Below are 17,442 nucleotides of genomic sequence, written 5' to 3' on the forward strand. Positions count from 1 at the left end.
AAGATATGAGCATATAATGGTGATTTACATGAAAAAAAATGTCATGAAAATGCATTATATCTGTCACTTTTATTAAAATGATAAAAAAATAAAATGAAATCCTAATTCATAAAAGAAATCTTAGCATTACTCCAAAAAAAATCCTAAAATGACAAGTAGCTTCAAACCGCTTCAACTTTCCTTGTCATTCCTAAAATTATGCCCCTGTGTGATCAAATAAAGTGTTTTTACCAATGTTTAACCCATCTGGCTTATCAAAACTTACCAAGCCTGCTCTAATCAAACTTTGTACCTTATACTTAAAAGTAAGATAACTTTTTATTGAATACCTCATGTTCCCATTACGATAATCATAAGTGGCATTGGTATCATACCACTTGGGATAAGATGACTTTAACAGTTCTAGCTGAACATATGCTACCAGGTAAATTTTAACAAGTTTTAGGAATATCTCAGTATATAACATGGGGATTGAATCAATACAAACTCTTTTTGATTATTTTGAGATCTCTTCGAACCACTTACTTGGTTGTCTGGTCTTGCAACTAGAGTAGTGGCAAGGCTATACATATATATAAGTGATTAAAAAGGTAGTTGGAAGACTAATATTGGCATTAGATGATAATAGGCTGCTGTAACTTGGGCTTGATGCATTAGGTGATGGTAATGTGGAGCGAAACTTCCAAATTCTTACCCCTTATAGATCACAACTTGACCTTTTCTTTCATTTTTGAATGGGTGAACCGGCAAAGTGGGAGTTTTTTTTCTTTTGTTCATCCGATTAAGCATCTTTATAATCTTTTCCAACTCTCATTTGATTTCTATTTAGGCCTTTTCAACCTGTTCAATTCAACTAGCTTGTTCCTACTCCATAAGCTTTGCTTGAATGTGAGTGTTATAACAATGATGAGTAGGCTGCTCAAAATTTTTTTATGATTAAGTTATCCTTGAACCTTTTTACCATAATTAGGATGATATGTTACTAGATGCCAAGAATCATCCTAACTTATTAGAAAAATTCTCTACATGCATAAATGAATAGATGAATGTATGTAATGAATGTGATACATAACAATTCAATGATCCATGAATAGATAAATAAATGCATGCACATAATAATTTAATGGTGACTATATGAATGGATGCATGAGTTAATGTTTTCTCCATAATGATGCATGAATGAACAAATGATTACCTAGGTTAACATGACTATTTTATGATGCATGAATAGATGAATGCATGATTTGATGCTAGATACATAAAAATTCAACGATGCATGAATGAATAAATGACTACCTAGGTTAACATGAGTATTTTATGATGCACAAATGGATGAATGCATGCATTAGATGCTAGATACATAAAAATTCAATGATGCATGAATGCATAAATGATTGCCTAGGTTAACGTGACTATTTTATGATGCATGAATGGATGAATGCATGCATTAGATGCTAGATACATAAAAATTCAATGATGCATGAATGGATAAATGTATGAATGTGTTAATATTTGCCACATAACAACACATGAAAGACTAAATAAACCCAAACTCTTTCACCTTCATCACAAAATTCATACAAATGAAACTACAAAAGTTCCTTCTTGTGTCTTAATCTTAGGTTATATACTAATACTGGATGGATATGGGTTTAACCTAAGGTTGGCTTCTTAGGTTATTCTATATGCAGGGTTAGGATATTTTGATAATCTAACGGTTTTCAAATTATTTCCTACATCATTGTCCATTACAAACTAATGAAGCACCCCAATCTTCACCCATGATAGGCTTCAAATGGAAAAGGTTAAATTTGAATAAGAGTTTTCACTAGGTCACATGAAAATTATCACCTTACAAAAGTGTAGATACTTGCTTCCTCTTAAAAGAAGACAAAGCTTGGGTAAAGAGTTTATGTATGAAATACATGTGCAGTGTGTGGTAAAAAACATAAGAAATAATTTAACAAACTTTGTTGTTCAAATAGATAAATGAAACACAACGAACAAACAAATTACTAAACATGAAGAAATATAACAAAAATAAGTTCATTAAGACCATCCAAATAAAGCTTGAAACAATCTAAGATTAAAAACTAGCTCAACTTTCTAAGTCTCTAGTGGAGTCATGAAATTGTCATAACATGTATAGTCCAAAAACTAACCCATTAGACACAAAACATTAAGTCACCACCAATTTTTTTTAACTAAGTGTGATTGGCCACCTAAGTGAATCTATCATTTCTAAGGTTGTCGTAAGTGTAAACTAAAAGGTCCCTAAAAAGAATATGTTTTGATCTTCTAAACAGAATTGGGTTCAGGAGTTCGATTGCATGCAATGAAGGTTATAGTACCTCTACAATACCCACAAATTTGTACCAATTAATCTTAAATTATTTTAAGGCTTTAATTTAATGGTCTCTTATTCCTAATTCATTTTAATATTGGATAAATTTTTAGGTTTTCTCCAACATTTTGGTTGAACCCCTAAAAATCACCTCAAGAGTATTCAAGTAACACATTTGTTTCCTTGAAGAGATTTTTTCATCGGATTTATTAAATATTTTATGAAAAAGAGATACATATAAATACATAGTAAAATTTCAATCCAATAAAATAAAAATACACAATTCAATAAAATACAATAATCATGTAATCATAATTTAAATAATCATGCAATTAAATCACCATAATTTATTTTCAATTTTGATTTTCCAAATTAGAAATAAATAAAAATTATGACATTGAAACTAATTTCTAAATCCTCCAATGCCTTAACCGAATCTAAAAAAGTTCTCTCACCTAAAAATTTCTAAGGAAATTATACACTCATAATTTTCTTAAATTTTCATCATTTTTCATTTTAAAAATTAAAATTTTCAATTTTTACTTACTTTCAAATAATCTATAAATATATTCCTAATCTAAAAATTCTAACATGTGACATATGAATAAGTAAATAAATAAATATACAAGCAAGTGAAAAATTGAAAAGAAAAAAAAAACAATTACCAAATTTTGGGTTAAAACCCAAAGCTTTTGAATCAAACAAATGGCCCCAACTTTTTGACTTTTCCACTCTATTGGAAGTCTCTAGCTTCTTTCCCATTTTTATGCTTCCAGCCAATAACCCCATTTATTTCTCCAAAATCCAACAACTTGTTGCTTACTATTCCACCTTTTGTCGTTGATTGTCATCTAAACCCTCTTTGAATTCTATAGAAAATTTCAACCCAAGACCAAGAAGAGATTTTCAAAACTTAACAAAATCAAAACTTTAAAAAAAATTACTACTAGAATTTTTCTTACTTTTTTTTTATATTTTTTTATTCTTTCTTAATTGTTTGTGAATCCCTATGAATTCCAATGGGTTTTTTTATAGGCCTTTAATCCAAATCACAATAGGAGAAGGTTTTTTTTGTTTCAATCTCCTAATCAAATTCAACTTTGGATTTTTTAATCCAATCCACCTCTCAACCCAATACGTTCCCTTTTTCAACTAAAACACTAAACTTCAAACTAAATCAAACTTTTTTTTTTTTAATTTAACAAAACCCAAGCGAATAAATAAATAAATAAAATTATCTTAGAAAATTAACCCTAGACAAAATAAGGTGTTTACATGTACAAACTTATATTTTGTTGCGATTGGAAATGAAAATATGAAATTATTACTTATGTATATAAGTGTTATACAAACTTGTAGTCATTTCTACAAAATAGAGTTATTATTACTTATGTATGTGAATAGTAGTCATTAATTACGAAAGTGTTCTACAAACTTGTTGCTACCAAACAGTAGTCAACTGCTTGTAGTTCTATTCCTTAGAATCATTCCATTGATTCTGATGTGAACATAATCATATTACATAAAATATGCAAGTTTACAAATATGCAACTTTATGAACAAACTTGCATTAATACCCATGAAACATATTCATATTACATAAAATATGCAAGTTTAGAAACATAAACAGCTTCCAATTGACAACATACATATTACAAGCCAATTATCTTAAACAATATACTAAATTTTGTTCAATTTCTTTCCAACAACAACAACAAAATAACAATAAACAAACACATTATAATCCACTTCTAGTTTTTATTTTTGCAATTGTTGTTGTTTGCATTATCTGAAGGGACTAGATTTTGGTATTCCATTCTTCACAACCTCCTTAATAAACTAAGAATGACTACCTGGCTGTGTTCATCTATTAGAGGATTACACCATTGAAAAAACCCACATGCACCAAGTTGTTACAAATTTAAACAAAAACCATCACCAAATTAAAGGAATAAAAAAAAAACTAATTAAAAGAAATAAAAATCATAAAAATAATAATTTGCTATTCATTATTGCTACTTGCTACCTATATTAAAAAATATATATACTTTAATTTGTTATGTTCTTAAATATCTACAAAATTCAAAATCAATAGTTGTGTTTTGTTTATATATTCAAAATTCATTGCACATTTGTTGTGTTGTCAAAACCCTAAATTCAATTAATAAAAAAAATAGAATGTTGTGTTCTTACCCCATAGTTATTACAACAAAAAAACCAACTACCTGGGTTAGTGTCAGTCCATGATGTCCTAATTTGATCTTGTTAACCATAACGACAAATAGGTAACAAACCTATATCTTCCATATGGCAACCTATAACTCCTCCCTTTCAAACCTCAACTCCTTCTTTCAACCCTCAGTTCCTCACTTTCAACTCCCAGTTTTTCCCTTTCAAACTTCCTTTCTTTTCCTCTTCAACACTCAAAAAATTATAATAGTTTCTTACAAGCCTATATCTTCCATAGGGCAACTCATAGCTCATCTCTTTCAACCTTCAGCTCCTTTCTTTCTTTTCAACACCCGAAACATTGACAAGATTTGATCAGTTTCTTTTTTTTAGATGGTTAATTTTTTTAGTGGACATTTTTTTTTTTACTTTTTAATTTGCTTAGTGGACAATAAAAAATTTCACGTAATACAACTTATATAGATTATGTGTCATTTCACGTAAAATTTACCATCAATTTAGACAATCCAGTAGACGAAAGGACCACATTGACATGCATTTAGGCAATTGAGGACTTGATTAGAACTTTTTAAAGTTTAGAGACCAATATAGAATCTGGCCTAAAGTTTAGGGACTACACGTGTTATTAGCTCATACAAGAATGATCAAATTTATATTTTTTATTAAAAGAAAAAGGGTAAAAAGAGAAAAGTTTAAAAGGAAAAAAGAACAATTAATCTAAGAGCATTTGGTATGGGGTGAGCAGTCTAAAAGTTATAGTAATCTACACTTGATAATTTTATCGCTTTTTTTTATAGCAATTTAGAAATCTTATGTGGTAGTGATCCGAAATCACTAGAATAATAAGATCACTACATTGAGGAACAATATGATCTTAAAGGATGGAAAATTTTATCATCGTAGAAAAAAAAATTTTCAATGTTATTTTTGACCAAGTTATCTTAATGAAAAATTTAGTAACATTATCTCAAGAAACTTACTAGTAAAAATTTTCAAAAATCAAATTTTCTAATCACTTATTTTAAAAAAGGATTTTTTGTTACAGTTGAATAAATGTTTATTAATTAAAAACATATAATGAATTTTAATAAGTTTTTAGAAATTATTTTAATCAAAATTGATTTATTTATAAAATAATATTTAACTATTTTATAAATTATTGATTTAATAAATATTTAATTTTTACTTTTTTATAAGGTTATTTTAGAAATTTTATATTTCATAATTTATTTTTTATGTAATACCAAATATAATGATTTATAATATTGCACCAAACATAATAATTTAAGATTATTGGTGATCAAATCACCATTATTTTATACTAATAACCTATCCAAAGAAAAAAAAAAAAAAGAAGAAGAAATATTGGTAGCTTCAAATTCATATGATTTTACAAATAAGAAAAATTAACCTGATGAATGATGATTGTCCAAGTAGTCTTTATTGCTTAAGAGGGCTGCATTTATGAAAGTTGAGTTTACAAATAAGAAAAATTAACCTATGAATGATGATTGTCCAACTTCTATTCCCCCTCAGCTTGAGCCTTGAAACTACCTTTTACACTGGAAACTGGAAAATCTTTGCCACTTTGCCTCCTTATACTAAATCCTTTTTGCTTCGGCTTAGCCCACAACCGAAGAGAATTGAACCATAAACCCATAATCCTATTAGATCCAATGTAGACTATTATTGTCTTTTTGAGTTAATATTGTAAATAACCTTTAAATTACAGTAAAATATTTGATATATTATTTAAACTTTAAAATTTTTTAATATAATATTTAAATATTAAAAATTTTTAATGTGATATTTTAATTATAAATATATTAATTAAAGTGATATTCACTTATAATTAAAGATGTCAATGGATAAGGTATGAGTAAAATAAAGTATTCATTCCCATATCTAAATTTTTATATTATATTATCCTCATATCTATACCCAATGGATATTTAAATTTATCTTCATCCTCATTTTTGTGAATTTATAATAGATATGGATAATCCCAATATCCATAGTTTTTTTTAACTAAAAACTAAATTTTATTTTTTTAGCTTTTTTTTTATTTTTATCTTGTATATTTATGTAATTTTTTATAAATATATATTAATATATAAAATATATTAATTTAATTCATTTAAAATAATAATATTTATATTATTTACTAAAAAATTTACTTATTAAATATATAAATATATAAATATATATGTAGGGTATGAATACAGGATGGATGATATATTATCCATTCCTATTCCTGTCTTTGTACTTAATAAAAATTTAAAATTATATATATTTCAATCTCCATATACTATGTGATACCCATTTTCATCCCTATTAGAGTGAAAAATTAAGTTCTATGTTGAGTACAAATAAGATTAATATCCCTGTTTATAATATAGTTGCTTTCAAATAGTGATTCATAACAAATAAATAATCATCCAAATTTTATATTAATTAATATATTTATACTTTAAATATTATATTAAAAATTTTTAAATTTAAATATTTTATTATAATTTAGAAATTCACATGACATTAACCTTTATCTTTTTTTTCTAAAAAAAAATTAAATCAAACGGGGCATGTGATGAAATAGTAAAAAGTATTGCTGTCATTGAAATGGATGTTTAATCAGTTATTCTCCAAAATGACAAATCTTAAAACAGAGCAAGACTAGAACAAATCAAACAAGGATATCTCACACTAAAGACTTTGTCTTGACAGTTGGAGGAAGCTAACGTCCATGTTAACGTAATTGTATCAAGGCGTAATGTCTGGAATTCTCTTAAATCATAATAAAATATGTATGTAATATTTAAATTTAAAAAATTTATACTATAATATTTAAATTATAAATTTATTAATATAATATTTAAAGAAAAATTATTTATCAATTATGCATTACTATTGAAAGTTAACAATAAAAATAAATATCATATTAATTAATATATTTATAATTTAAATATTATATTAAAAAATTTTTAAATTATATATTATATCAAATATTTATTATAATTTAAAAATTATTTGTGATATTAATTCTTGCATTAACGACCAGCAGAATGTTGGTGATCAATCACATCCCAATTTACAAAAATGTAAGACTACTTTGGAGACGAAAGAGAGCAAGACTTCAGTGTTAACCAACTGGCAGTGGAGCCTAGGTTTTTATTGGAGGACGATGAACCAAGCATCACGTCAAACTATCCTAAAACATCGGCGACACCACGTTGCTGAAACTGATATGATGTTTGATTTTCAATGCTTTTAAGTAAGAATTATTACAGATGATTGTCATTAAAAGAGGCCAAATACTTATAAACCAGTTCAGTTATTTGCAACAAATATTCATTGTTCAGTATCAAAGCTTTAGAATTGCAGATGGAGAATGGTTAAGTTGGCAGAGATAGCATATTTATTTAAAATCGACTTTATTGTCTGGTTTTTTAAAATAATTTGTATATTCAATAGATATATATTTCATACTATTTGAAATAAAATCTTCTCACCTTAAACTTTTATATACTAATGAGAAAATCTATCCGCATGCTAAATTTTTAGGTACCAAAAAAAAGTAGAGATTTAAGGGGAAAAACAAAACACAGCAAGCACAAAAAAAAAAAAAAAAAAATGAAACGCCCCACATAAAATTGATTTTTCTATAGATTTTACCAAAATCTAAAACCCCGACAGAAATTTACATGTACACATCACATCCCAAATCATGAACAAAAATGAAAAACCTTTTTCTCACACGAGTAATTTAAGTTTCCTCCAATGTTCAAAAAATAAAAATAAAATCATCATTAATTACATTTATACAACCCACGAAATGTCAAGAACTAGAAATTAGTAGAATTTGCACCAAAGGCGTCTCTAACTCGGTACCGAGTCCGCCTGAGTCCACCCGATTCCAAAGCTCCTCCTTCCCGATCAATCTCCTCATCTTCCTCCTCCTCTCTTCCTCTCATCATCAGCAAAATCCTTTTCGCTTTTTCTTTGGCCCTTTCGCTCCCTCTCTCTTCCACTTCCCGTAAAACCTCCACGGCTCTCGCTTCTTTTGCCAGCCCCTTGAACCTCAAGCTGCCGTGACTCAGTGCAAACAACGCGGCAACGCAGTTCTCCCGAGTCGCCTCGGATACCAACTCCCTTTTCCTCAACATTCCCACCAATATCGCTACCGCATTGGCGTCCAGCATCGCCGACTTACCCTCCGTGCACGCAGCTAAATTACACAGTACAAGGAGCACCCGACTCGCCGAATCCCCCGACTTCACCATCGATAACAGAGTCGAAACGGCGCCAAGTTTAACTAATTTAACTCGGTTTGACTGAATCAAAGAAAGATGGTAAAGAGAGAGTGCCGAATCATGCCGAGTAAGCTCGGAGTCCGATCTCAGCGCGTGAAGCAACGGTTGCAACGCCCCTAAAACCCCAATCGCCATCTTATTTTCATCTTCTAAAGCTAAACTGAAAAGCGCACCGGTAGCATGCTCCTGCGCCTCAGCGGATCCCGCCTTCAATGCACCAATCAAAAGAGGAACAAATCCTGACCGTACGATCACGACCTTGTTCGATTTCTCCAATGAAAGATTAACAAGCGAAGCTATGGCGTTGGTTTGAACAACGCTGTATTTGGAAATGATCAAAGGTCGGAGGGCAGAGAGTAGCCAAGGAGAACAAAGAGAAATCCTAGCTTCTTCTTTAGTCCTCGTGATTTTCCTTAACGAAATCAAACCTGTTTCTTGCTCGAACACGTCGGAACTTTTAAGTTTAAAGAACAGCTCTTGTTCCTCCGGCGAAGAACAAGAATGGGAATTAGGGTTTGGAGTTTCAGATTCGATGATTTCAATGGAAGAAAATGAAGAGCCGGGAGTTGAGAAACACGCGGGGCGGGTGGCGAGTGGTAACGGCGTGTGGGGACTACCGGCAGTTACGATAACGGATTCATCGGAAGACGACGGGGTGGAGCAGAAAGTATTGTTGACACGTGGACCTATTTCGGTGGCCGCGTGTGAGAATAAAACGGGTGGGTTTTGAGCAACAGCTTTCAGGAGTTCCCTTTCGGAGACCCGAAAATCGGGACCCGAAGAAAGTGTGGAAGGACTTTGCTCTTGAATCTTGGTACGGACGATTTTCTCGACAGAGGTGTAATCGGGTGGGGCAGGGTCTAGGTTTTGGTGGTCGCGCCACCAGGTAAGGATGGTGGATTTGACGGCAAGGTTTGGAATAACGGCGGAGAAGTCGGGGGTAGAGCCGTCGGGTAGAGTTGGGGTGAAGCCGAGGTCACGGCAGACTTGGATGGAAATTCGATCGAAGGATTGACCGGAGGGGATTACAACGGGGTCGAACATTAAAGACCCAGAAATTGGGCAGAGGAATTCGGGTGGAGGTTGGATATTTGGATGCTTTGGTGATGAAGAATTGGAACGACTGGAAAATGAAATTTTCCATCTGTGCTTTCCATTTCCTCCCATATTTAAAAGAAGAAAGCTAAAAGTTGTTCAATTTCTGAGAGATTCTTTTAGCGAAGGCAGGGAGGGAGGCCGAGTATGTGAGCTGTGAAGTTGAGGGAGTCGGAAGCTGAGAAACTGAAAAAGCTTTCAAGGCTATGCACTTTTTCTCGTAAAGATCAGGCAGGGTCGGTCGGTAGGGATGTCTTGTTTTGGCATTGATGGACTCGCTTTTCTTTTTGTTTTTAGTTTAGGGTCAAAGGTATCGCAAAGTTGACTGGTCATTAAACGAAATACTGATTCATATCTTTATTTCAATAATAATTGCTTAATTTATATAAAAAAAATAACATTTTTAGTTATCATTAATTAAATATATTAATATGATTTATCTAATTTAAAAATAAAAATTTAATTTCATTAAATTACTATCATTAAATGCATTTTAATGTAAAAAAAATTTCGAAAAGAGAATGACAATTGAATTGTTTTATCTCCAAGGTTTTAATTTTACATTAATATTAAAAGTAATAATCACAGTTATCAAATCAAATATTAAATTATTTAAAGTTCTAGAACACTAAATTAATGGTTCAAACATGGATCAATCGAGTCGATTATCAATTTAATAAAAAATATTATAAAAATATAAATATTTTTAAAATTAAAAATTTAAACTTTTAATTCAAGTTATAATTTAATAATTCAATCATAAAATTATAAATTTTAAAATATAAAATATAAAATTTATAGAACAGTTAATTATTAGTTAGAAATGAAATTACTTAACATTTTATTATAATCACCTTCTATATTTTAATAGTTAGAAATAATATTTATATTTAATAAATATAATAAACAATAACTAATAAATAATTATAAATTATTAGTATTTATATTTATTAAAATATAAATATTATTTATTAATATATAACAATTAATCTCTATGTAATAAAAAAGAAATATCTATATATAAAATTAATAAAAAAGAAACACTTATGTTATATGAAAATTAGTAAAATGAAAATTAAAATCATTTTTATATTTTTTATATGAATGTAGATTTTTTTATTAATTTTACATATATATTTTTATTAATTACTTTTGATCATGGTCAAATAATTAATCTTTTTTTAGTAACATTTCATTTTTTATTAATTTAATATTTTATTAATTTTATAATTATTTTTAATTATAGTATCAATTAATAAACTTTTCTGTTAGGTCATTTTTAAAAAAAAAAAATACTTATTTTTACATATGTATAAGTTTTTTTTAATGTAATTATATACATATCTCAAAATATAATACATATCATTAATATTAAGATACAAAGGATTTAACTTGATTATTTTGAATAGTTGAAGGGTTTTTTCATATTTTACCTAAACTATTAATTGGTATTAAATAAGTCCGGTTCAAAAAATAATTGTCTAGTTTATTGATTTATCTTGTAAATTACTGATTCATAATGGTTTAATTATATAATTGATCTAATTATAAAATTGAACTGATTTTAGTGCCTATTCACTGATTCAACCAGTTAGATTAATAATTTGATCTGATTCTAATAACTATGATAATAATTGTATATGAATATAAGATTTTAATGTAAATTTTGGTTAATTCAAAATTTACACATTTGTAGAATATGTAACTCAATATTCAATGTATCATTATTATTTAAAAATAAAAAAAATCTGTTACAATGTACATGACAAGACAATAAATATTAGTTGAAATAAATATTATTGCCTTTTTATGTTTGTCTTTTATTGATTTTTTGGAACTTAATTTTGATAAAACAAATCAAATATTGATAAGTAAAATGCAACAGTATGACTAGGGTTTTTTTTTTTTTTTTTTGGCTAATAACTCTTAATGAGTGCTCTTAAATACATTTTTAAATACTTAATTGTTATAATTTAATTTTTCTTGGTAGAAAATCATGCTACAACTATAATTTTTTTTCTTCAAAACATAAAAAAGATAGAAAAAGAAATTGATTTATCACCAAAAGGTTGTGTTTGTTTCAAAGTAGTAATGTATATGTTCCATAAATGATTTCTTGAAATACTAATATTTTTGTAGAACCAGGACAAGAATCATAGAAAATATTGTTGTTAGCTTTGTTAGGAACATCAAGATGAATTCTTCCCATTTCTATTTTTTTTTTTTTCAGTTTATGATTGAGGGTTGTTTATAAGATAGTGTTAGTTGGAAAATAAGCAGGGGACCTATGACATCAACTTGAATTATTCGTGTCCACGACACGGATGACACACGTTTATTTATGCACCTTTGACCTTCAAATTTCATTATTCGTCAAATATCCTTCGTCTAAAATCGAGTGAGTATATAAAATTATGCTATAATGGAAGTCTTCTTTCCCTTCTTTCTAGGTTAGGGGTAAAAAAAAAAAAGTCAAAAAAATAAAAAATTGATTTGAGATTTTAATGTTTGATTTGATCTTAATTCATATTTTTTATTTAATTTAAATATAAAATGTATCTGAATTGATTTTTAAATAAAAAGTTAAAAAAATAATTGAATTATATATTTTTATTAATTTATATATATTTATATTTTTATAAAAATAATTATTTTATATCTAAATTTATTTAAATATCTTAAAATAATATATTAAAAATAAAAAAATTTTAAAATTGATAAATCAAAACGAACAAATAAAATTTGATTATGAAAGTTTGATTTAAATTCTAATTAAATTTTAAAAATTTATAATTTATATATTATTTAAAAAAATTGAATTAAAACTTTTTTATCAATTGATGTCGGATAAAGTAATAAAAAAAATTTCTTCTCTTAGTTATTTTGAGTTTGTATTCGTTAAAAAATTTCGAAAAAATAATTTTTTATTAATTTAATAAATTTAATATAAATAATTTTATTTGAATTAATCTAAAAAATATTGAACGAAACTTAAAAATACCTTATGACTAAAAAAATTAAAATTTGCTAAGAAAAATAGCATGGGTTGGTGAGTCAAAGTTTTTATCAATGGCCGCAAATTAAGACAAAAGTGGATATAATTGTTTATGCTAATATTAATTAATACACAAAAGTCTAAGTCCTAACGGCCTTGGCCACCGATTTGATCCGCCTTTGCAAAGAAAGTTTTTTATTTATTTATTTTTTATTTTAAAGAAAACAATTTTAAACTTTATAATTTTATTTAAATAACTCTTTATATTTTTATTATATTTATATATTTAAATAAATAGTTAATATTTAGTTTATATAAAAAAACCCTTAAACTTTTAGTTTTTCCTAAATAAATAAACACTTAACATAAATCATTCTTTCATTTAAATTAAAAATTTATTTGGATACAAATTAAAATACAAAAGTTTATTTAAATATAATAAATATATAATAAATTTATTTTAAAAAATAAAATAATTTATAAACTTTTTTAATATTTAAAATTTTTTTTCCATATAATATAACTAATCTACATGTGTGAAGAATGACCTTTTCAACCATTACAAACTTTCATTTTCAAATTTTCATTCTTCCGAGTCAAATTTGATTACAAACTTCTTCTTTCTTTTCCAATTTTTCCAATTTTAATAGTTTTTCTGACCAATCTTTTTTTTTTATGCAACTTTAAACAATCTCCACATCTAAAAAGTTTTACATGATCACAGTATTAGTTTAAACATTTTAATAAACAATGTCCTTATTGTTGGGATATTTAGTTAATTGGAAATTGTATAAAATTGAGATAGTATTTAGTTTAAAATTTAATTTAAATAAATTAATACATATAATTGCATAAACATCAAATAAAATAATATCGCTTGCATAATAACAAAAGAATCAATGAGATTATTTCTTTTTAAAGTTTGTGTCGAGTTTAGCTGCATAATATTCTCATAAAAAAATTCTTTCTTGTAATTCTCCGTCTTAGTTTATATAAATGATGTGTTTCGATTTTTAAATTTGTTCATGAATAATAAAAATCAAATATCGAACAAAAATAATATATCAAGCAATGTTAAAAGAGAATAATTTTAATTTGCGAAATTAGAGTCCAAAAAGAATTATTTATCTTTTTTTTTTGCGTTTGATTTTTAAAAATTCTTTTAAAATCTTCTAATTTTCATATGTTTTTATCCTCTTAGTTTTTTCCTTTTAATACATAAAACAAACTCAAGTAAATCTAATTTAATACAAAAATCAAACTCCAAAATAAAAGTTTTTTTTAATATAAACTCTAAAAAGGAGTCTAGGATCCAATGTATAAAAAGAGTATAAATATCTAGATGAATGTATCCAAAGAATCCAAGTATAAAACAAAATTAATTTCAAAATCAAAATATTTTATTTGCTTTATATATTTGTTTTCAAAACAATATGTCTTATCTTTTATTCTCATAATTTTATTTCCAAAATTAATAAAAGAAATATGCTTTGCATAGCATATATTCATAACAATTTCTCACTAGCTCTAAAAGCAATTTTTAGGCATATGATCTTACAACTTAGGCTATTCTATTTTTCAACTTATTAGGACTTAACCAGGTGTAACCGAATTCAACAGGTAAGCTTGAGAATCTTAGGGCATATGTAATTTTGGCTTCCAATAATTAAGTCCTAAAACTAATTAATTTAATTATTAATTTCGAAATCCATTCTACTATCGACAAGAAATGTCCTCCAAAGTTATATGTATATTTACATGGAAATCATAATCGTTTGATATCGTGCCATTGACACATTGATTATCTTTACTTAACAATTCTTTGTATTATATCGTGATTAAATTGATATATCAATTAACAAATCAATTTAATTACATATTGTTTCTAGACAATTATTGGTTTTTTTTTAATGACCATTTCAACAAGGGTTAAATACATAATTAGTCCTTAAATTTTATAATTTTTGTCATATTAGTATCGAAAGAATCTTTTTATCACATTGGTATCTAATTTTTAAGTTGTTATTATATAAGCAACTTTACTGTCATAGTATGAATATTCAATAAAATGCTAACACGTATATAAAAAATTCAGTTAGCACCATATCATCAATTTTACATTATGCCACATCATGCCCAATTCATATTTAAAAGAAAATTAAAAAATAATTAAAAATAATTCTAAAATAATTTTAAAAAATTTTAGAAATTTTAAAAAAATTTAAAATTTTTTTTTCAAAACTTTAAAAATTTTAAAAATTCTAAAAAATATTAAATTTTTTAATTTATAAAAAATTAATTTAAAAAATTTAAAATAAACCAAAAATAATTTTTTTAAAAATAATTTAGCATGCAAATATTTTTAAAATGTCTCAAAAATTTTAAAAATTCTAAAAAATTCTAAAATTTTTTGAAAAATTATAAAAAAAATTTATAAAATTTTAAAATTTATAAAAAAATAAAAAATGTGAAATATTTTTAGAAATTATAAAAATTATTATAATTTGAATATTTTAAAAATTTTGAAAATTTTTTAAAAAATTAAAAATATTAAAAAATATTAAATTTATAAAAATTAAATTTCTTAAAGTTTAAAAAATACAAAAACTTAAAAAAAATTGAAAAAGAAGAAAAAGAAGAAAAATCTAAAAACTTTTCAAAATTTTTAAAAAATTAAATAATTTCAGAATTTTGAAACATTCTTTAAAATTAAAAAAAATATTAAAAATAAAAAAAGCTCTTTTAAAATTTTGGATTTTTTTAAATTTGGAATTTTTTTTGAAAATTTTAAAGTTTCTTTAATTCTTTTTGAATTTTTTTAACATTTTCTAGAATTTTTAGAATATTTTAATTTTAAAAAAAATTTTAAATGTTTTTAGAATTTTTTAAATTTTTTCAAAATTTTATAAATTTTTTTATATGTTAAAAATTTTTTAAATTCTTTTAAAAATTTTTAAATTTTTTTTGAATTTTCTAAAAATTTTTTGAAAGTACTTTAGAATTTTTGGAATTTTTAAAAATGTTTTTGAATTTTTTAGATTTATATTTGAATTTTGAAAAAAATTTTTAAAATTATTTTAGAATTTTGTAGAATTTATTAAAATTGTATTCAATTTTTCAAGATTTTTTTAAATTTTAAAAATTTTTAATTTTTTTTAGAATTTTTTTGAAATTTCTTTTTAAAGATAACGTGAACATGACATGACAATAATGATGTGATGTTGATTGAACCTTTTTTATATGTGTCAGTATTTTGTTGGATATTTATGTTTTGTCAACAAAGTTGACTAATGGCATTAGTCATAGGTACCAATATGATAATGATTTAAAAGTTCAGGTACCAATGTGACAGTAAAATTATTTAGATATTAATGTGACCAAAATTATAAAGTTCATGAACCAAATATGTATTTAACCTTTTCATTAATCTTATTAGGAAACATAATTAATAACTATTATTGACACAATATAATCAAAGAATTTAGTGATCAAGTATCAAAAACTTGTCAAGAGATATAATGTACAAATTCCACATTGTTAATTCATAACTTTCACTATATCTGATAATTTTAAACATAACATGATGATACAACACGAAAATAATATAGAAAAAATTTTGTATGCGTTTATTGTAATCATGTTTCTATCTTAATTGTGTCAATATAGTTAAGATATGACATTATTTGTGTCGTATTTGTGTCAAATAATAATGATATGCTTAAGACACGGTACTATTCATATCATAAAAAAAATTTAAAATTTATTTTAATTTATTTAAAAAATAAATTAATAATCATATTTATTATATCATTTTAGTATTTAACTAGATTTTAAATAATTTTTATTTAAATACTACTTTAAATGATATTTTTGTTTAAATAAATGGATTAACCGTGTTTAATTGTGTTATCTGTATATAATCATGTGTAATCGTGTCGTGTCATATCGTGTTATTTGGGTATTAATTAATTTTAAATGTATTAATCATGTGGTGTCGTGTGTAATACATATAATAAATATGTCATATTCATATTTAAGTTATTTATGTCATTCGTGTATTTGTGTCATTTTCATGCCAAAATTATTCGTGTCCTATTTGAAATTGTGTTTAATACAAAATATAATACGATAACACGAATTGCTAGATTTAACTTTCACTATTTATAAATATCTTATTTGCATTTTATATTCCCTTTTAATACATTATTTGTTTTATCTTCAGTCTCTAATTTTGTCTTTAAAATTAATAAAAAAAGTACTTTGTAGAAAATATTCCTCACACTTATGACCAAAGTCTATACTAAAATAAAATTAATTAGGATAGTAAGGATAAAGTAGTAAGTAAAACATTGTATTTAAAATATTTTTGAAATTGTCTGGGTTTTATCTTACCTTAAAAGTTTTGAACACTTTTCTATTTGAAATTCTATTCTAATTATACTTGAATTATGCAATGAGTTTATATTTGATCTATTGTAAATGTGTATATTTTATGCATTATCAGTGAA

At 25.5% G+C, this 17,442-nt stretch overlaps 1 pseudogene across 1 annotated transcript; it reads right to left on the minus strand.

Moving 5' to 3' along the window:
• Positions 1-8,177: 8,177 nt before the first annotated feature.
• Positions 8,178-10,321, minus strand: LOC111283140 (U-box domain-containing protein 38 pseudogene; annotated as a pseudogene). Its single transcript, XR_016329292.1, has one exon. The product of XR_016329292.1 is annotated as a U-box domain-containing protein 38 pseudogene (transcript).
• Positions 10,322-17,442: the final 7,121 nt, after the last annotated feature.

The sequence above is a fragment of the Durio zibethinus genome, chromosome 17 (assembly GCF_047325235.1).
Source record: "Durio zibethinus cultivar Kanyao isolate XHJ-2024 chromosome 17, ASM4732523v1, whole genome shotgun sequence".
Classification (NCBI taxonomy): domain Eukaryota; kingdom Viridiplantae; phylum Streptophyta; class Magnoliopsida; order Malvales; family Malvaceae; genus Durio; species Durio zibethinus.